Raw genomic sequence first — 6,305 nt, forward strand, 5'->3', positions numbered from 1 at the left:
ACGAATATTCCTGGTTGAACATGTGTTCCGTGAACAAGGTGAGTACAAACAGACAGTCAAAGATAAGTTTGCAGCTAGGTTTCCGGATACACCTGTTCCGAATCGTCACACTGTAAGGGCACTGATCGATAAATTTAGAGACATTGGAACGGTAATGGACTATGATCGAAGTGGTAGACCGTCAGTGCTCGATGAAGAAAAATTGCTACACATATCGGATGCAATGCAACGTAGTCCCCATAAACAACTTCGAAAACCTGCCCAGGAAGAAGCAATAAGTGTTGGTATGGCACAAAAGGCGGTTCATAAGAAACTGCGTCTTAGCCCGTTTAAGATGAGAGCGATGCAGCAGTTACTTCCTCCCGACAGTGTAAAACGAGTGCAGTATTGTGAATGGTTTACACGGTTTGTTATGGACAAATCTGACGATGTTTTGGATATATATATATATATATATATATATATATATATATATATATATATATATATATATATATATATATATATATATATATATATATATATATATATATATATATATATATATTTTACTGATGAAGCCTCGTTTCATTTATCAGGTTACGTCAATGCCCAGAGATCACGTTTGTGGTGTGCAGAAAACCCACATGAAATACATGAAGTTCCTCTGCATGACCAGAAGGTAGGGGTGTGGATTGCAATATCCAGAAGAAGAACAGTCGGCCCCATATTTTTCAGACAAACAATAGATTCAACTCGTTATTGTGAAATTATTCACCAGTTCATGGAAGAACTAACGGAAGACGAAATTCGTAATGCTTGGATACAACAAGATGGCGCTACAGCACATACAGCTCGCTAATGCATGAGATTACTGCAAGAAGTTTTTGGAGATCGAATAATTTCAAAGGGATTGTGGCCACCTCGGTCTCCTGACTTGTATCCTCCGGATTTTTACTTCTGGGGTTATGCAAAGAATTCTGTTTATAAAGGGAACCCCCACACGCTACAAGAACTCGAAACAGCTACTCGAGATTTTGCTCATAGCATTCCACATAAACAACTTGTGCGAGTATTTGACAACAAGAAGAAACGTGTGCAAGCTTGTTTGGAGGCTCATGGGGAACATTTCCATCATTTGCTCTGAAAATGTGTGATAAAATGTGTGTGTATGTGCTACGCCCTGTACATAGTGCTTTTATGCGATAAAATATAATAAGTTTTGAGTAAAATAATTTTCTCGTTGCTTTGAATATGTGACAATTCAGGTGTATAGAGACTTTTTGAACTCTGTGTAGTTTATTTTGCCCCGGTACAGGTTTTCAATCATATTAACTGACGACACTGAACGCTCACGGCATCACGACACATTTACTTGATTTTTAATTAGCCTAATAAAATAAATTATTGTAGCGGAAGGCTATAAGTTTTTGTGAAGTTGAGTATTGACTGAATATTGTTGCTGCATCTGGAGGCATTGACTTTTTTTTCAATTTATTTTAATGATTATTAAATGCTTTATGATGTTGAAATCTCAAAATTTCACTACATACCCTGTGGGACTACGTGTCACTAGAGTGTCGCGACACACTGGTTGGGAACTAGTGGGGTATAATACTATACTGCACTATAGTATTATATTAAAAGTGCCGTTATGAAAAGCCAACGAATTTATCATCGAGTACTTTGAGAAAAGAGCATATAATAGGCCTACACTAACTTGCACTCCGCGGCCATTGGACGTTAAAAGTGGAGGGGACAAGACATGATATGAATATTTGTGTATCAATCTTAGTTTCCCTGATTTGTTTCCAACACTTTATTTGCCAAAAGGTTGTATAACTAATAGGATACTATATTTTTCAGTTAAAATACAGTACATCCTATTTCATTTTTTATTAGGCATAAGTAAATTGACAAGAGCACCACAAGTAGGTACTAGCTCTTGGTACTGTACACTTAAGCAACGAAGTGTAAGAAGAAATTCGATTCCTTGCTCATGAACATCTTAAAATTCTGTCTGTAAAATTGTCTGATCAGATTATTTAATAAAAAATTTGCAAAACGAATAAATAGAAAGGATAATGTTAACCACTTGCCTTACATATTTTAGTCTCAAAGATTTTACCTATTTTCAGTGGCGTATTTACGATTTTGTTTCGGGGGGGCTTTGCTATCTTTCGGGGCGCTTTGCTATCTTTCGCGGGGGGGGGGGGCTTTGCCTGAAAATGTGAAAATTCTGCAAGATATTTCATATAGTTTACTATACTAAGTAAGATTTCGGGAGGGGGGTTAAGCCCGGAAGCCCCCCCTAAATACGCCACTGCCTATTTTACACAGTTTTTGTTTGTTTTTTGGAATGTACACTTGATGCTACTAACAACGGTTGAAACAAAATATATAATTGACGGTGCTATGTCGTCATAAATCCTTTAACAAAAACCTTAACATTATTATCCCGAGTTAACTCAGTAGCAAGTATACTCGGGTTCGCAGAAAAATGCAAACTTTTGTTACAGATCTTACGAGTAAACTCGGGTTAATAATATATTATACATAACAGGATTCCGAGTATACTCGGGTTAATAAGGCAAGTGGTTAATCATAGTTATGAATACAGCCCGGATTTATATGCAAAATGCATGTGTATACTAACATGCAGAAACGTGTGGAAAATGTTTTCTTCTTTCCGACGGACTTGCAAGGATTCGTTTGAGACGCATGTGTTGGTGCATATAAGTGCATATTTTGAGTGAATTTCGATGTGCACGCATATTTCGTAAACTTTGCAGGATACTGCATATTTCCGAATTTTATTGCTGCATACTAGCCTATTTGAGAGTATATCACAAGAAAGTAGGTTATATTTAAAGTGAACTGACTCACTTTGTAAACGCAGATGTAGAATAAAATGTTGTATAGAATAATAGAAGACAGTGTTGTATCCTATCCTAAATTAATCCACCTGACTTGTCTCACACAAGGTCTTTATTGCATAGCAGAAACAACCAGATGCTAATATCTAGCAGTAGACGTGTTTGTATCAAATGTAAAGAAAGTATTTGTGAATGATCCATCGGGCGTACGTATCTTTCGCGAAGTTGCGAAAAGTTTTCCAGTGCATTCTCAACCAGTGGAGCTCGTGGCTAGGAGCTGTACCGTATTATGCACATAACTTAAATCAAATGAAAACAGTTGTAGACTCACTAATTCCGAATGATGCAGCCGCTATTTGTGTGTCTCAAAAATGTTTCTCTACAAGTGACATTGAGAACAAAATTAATCACATATATAACCACTTCTCGAGAACACCTGAAATTATCAGACAGTTGGAATCCCGTAAGAATGCTTTGCAGCATTCACTCTCCTTGTTGGGCGAATTATCGCAGACTTTGTCCAGTGAAACAACTCACGGTCTTGCGAAAATAGCGTTAGGTAAACTTTGCAAAGTATTAGGCAAAAGTCCCGGGTACAAAACCAGTGCCATTGCAAATGTACTTAATGGTGAAAACACTGGATTGGAAGAGAACGTAAGACATTTGATGTTTTTCACATTCACCAGTGACTTCTGCTGATGTAGAAAGAAACTTTTCAACCTACAAAACGTTTCTTACTGATAAACACAGAGGGTTGGCAGAAGAAATCCCAAGGAAGATGTTAATAGTTCATTGCAACAGAGATCATTAAGATAAGATATTTTTGTAAAAAGCTGACATTTTATTTTCTTAGTGTATATTTCAGGGTTATTTTCCGTGGCAATTAAAACCCAATTCCTGTAGCTTTCTTAACTCCATGGAAAGACAACTAATACGAACTCACGCAACGGCAAATATTGTACGGCACCATTTTTCTATGAACCAGTAATACATTCAAAAACTTAACGTTTCCAAATGAAACTATATACCTTAATGGGCTACTTCAAAAAAAGTGAGGGGAAACTGCCCCCTTTGTTCCCCTAATCGCCGCCCATACTCACAGGTTATTTTACATTTGTTCTAACAAGTGTCTGTAGAGAATATAAGGAAACATGTAAAGGGTCTACTTAAAAAAATGTTGAAATGATCATTGTTTTTCAGAAGTAACATGTTTATTGTTGTTATTCATGATCAAACTTCACTCTGATTTAAGCTCTGAAAAAATGAAATGAAATCTTTGAGTTTTACGTCCCACGGTTATGCCGGTTAGGCTAAAGGAGACGGTGATGATGAGTAATGAATGAAATGGTGGAATGAAGAAAGTGGGATGAAACGGGAGAACCCCGAGAAAACCCACGCACACGATGTTTGTCCACCAAAGTTCACTTGGCGGGGGCTGGGATCATTTAAGCTCTGATGAGAGCCAAGTGCATTCAACGTGCATTTTAAATCTTGCAGAATGTTTTGCCTTACATTAAAACTAACTTTAACTTATTTCAACCAATGCCGGCGACAATCTTTTAACGCCTTCCCAAATAGCACGGACTAATTCCTTAGGCCGCTCTGGCGCTAGGTTCCTGCATTATTATTTTATTTGACCATGAAGCAGAGAAATGAAATAGTCATAACCGGTAAGGAATTCTAAAGTTCTTTCTTAATTTTTAGTAAACACAACTATCGTGTAACGATGACAAAATTGTTTCTAAAATCGAATACAACTAGTGTTGATTAAATAAGAATAAATAATACTTTACAAATGCAGCACTTTACAAGATAATGGCTTGGTATTCAGAAATTTCGAATGTTCTAAACGTTCTGTTCCAACATCTGCTATGTCGTTCAGCAAAACTGGTCAAATTTTCACAGGCAATTTGAATGTATGATTATCCGAAACAGGACATTACACAGGGGCGGATCTAGAGCGTGAAAACTAAGGGGGGCAGCCAGAACCCTGACTATGATAAGTATATCATGAGTTTTCCATAAACTTTCAAAAAATGTCAATAATGGATTAAATTATTTTTGTCACTCAAAAACTGGGAGCCTAGGCCCACTTACCCCAGGCTAGGTCCGCCACTGGCATTACAAATACGAAGAGTGCTAATAAACGAAATAATATAGCTGTAAAGTTTCTGAAACTTGGTTGGTAACAATTCGATGGATCTTTTCAACATTTTTTTAAACAGCGTTAATCACCCATACTGTAGTTCCTTTGTAGAATACACTGAGAAAAATCAGTTCTTCGGACAGCGGTATATAGTACAAATATACGGAATCCTCTTGCTTACTACAGAAATCAGTACGGAGCATACGTTATATTTATGCTACATACACACTGCCCTTAGATGTTACACCATACCGTTTCAGGATGTCTGATATCTAACAGTCTTCCTTATATTACATACATATACTGTATGTATGTTACCTTCGTCAGCTGTATGTTATATACGTCCATGAGTTCCTGACCGCCTATATATTTGTTTTATACGGAAAGTACGTACAGATGGAACATTGATACAAAAAGTACTATAAAACATACGTTTTCGATTATACGTCTGCTCTACGTTAAGTCCAAAACTACAAGAATTACTCATGTAACGTACCTTTCTAAATACGCTCCCTACAATTTTTTTCTCAGTGTAACACATCACATTTATAGTAAGTTTTATCTTGATTACATATTAAGCGCATAAGTCGAATTGTATTTCTTCTGACTGGTAAGTCTGGCGTGACGTACAATCTATACTCTGAACAATTTTCTAGACGTCAAAGGTTCCTAAGAAAAGAATAGAGGCTAATTTCAATATAGGCCTATATGATCCGATGTCTGAAAAGAAAACTATAAGTGGAGATATGGAGATCGAGTGAATTCCGGGTTACAAACTTAATCCTTTCCGTAACATTGTTTGTAAACCGAAATTATTTTTCCTTTGAAATTAATGGAATTTTCGGTACAGGCGTGTGTCTGCGTTCGGATCCTGAAATATTGTTCGTAAGCCGAGGGAAAAAAAAAAATGTTCTACAGGCACACCAACCGATGCTGGAATAGTGTCTGAAATAAAGGTTCTGCTTTTTTTCTTTTTTTCTTTTTTTTTTTTTTTTGCATAAGCCAAAAGTTTTAGATCTAATGTTTCTTTACAAAGGAACCGACCTACGCTATAGACCCATTCTACGAAACAAAAATCACATTAAATTAAGTACCGGTAGTGCATGCATGTGCCATGCGATTTTCTTGGTTTAACGAAATTAGAAATAAACTTCAAACAGTGTATTTTTACCAAAATCCACTCAAGATTTCCTGTTTAAGATGTAGCGTCACACTGACCAAAAGGTCAACTGTCACTGGTACCCTCAATCCCATGCTACAGGATGAAAACAGTAAGTCAGGCTATGCTTCAAACAATACACTTA

The 6,305-nt window shown here is 36.7% G+C and overlaps 1 long non-coding RNA gene across 1 annotated transcript in view; it reads left to right on the forward strand.

Annotated features, from left to right (window-relative positions):
* LOC145662921 (uncharacterized) overlaps positions 1-6,305 on the forward strand; it is a 143,457-nt gene continuing 137,152 nt past the window's right edge. Inside the window, exon 1 of the long non-coding RNA XR_014127122.1 lies at positions 1-38. This is a non-coding gene — a long non-coding RNA (uncharacterized LOC145662921). The remainder of the gene's footprint in view (positions 39-6,305) is intronic.

The sequence above is a fragment of the Thermobia domestica genome, chromosome 10 (assembly GCF_964235325.1).
Source record: "Thermobia domestica chromosome 10, izTheDome1.hap1.1, whole genome shotgun sequence".
Taxonomy (NCBI): Eukaryota; Metazoa; Arthropoda; class Insecta; order Zygentoma; family Lepismatidae; genus Thermobia; species Thermobia domestica.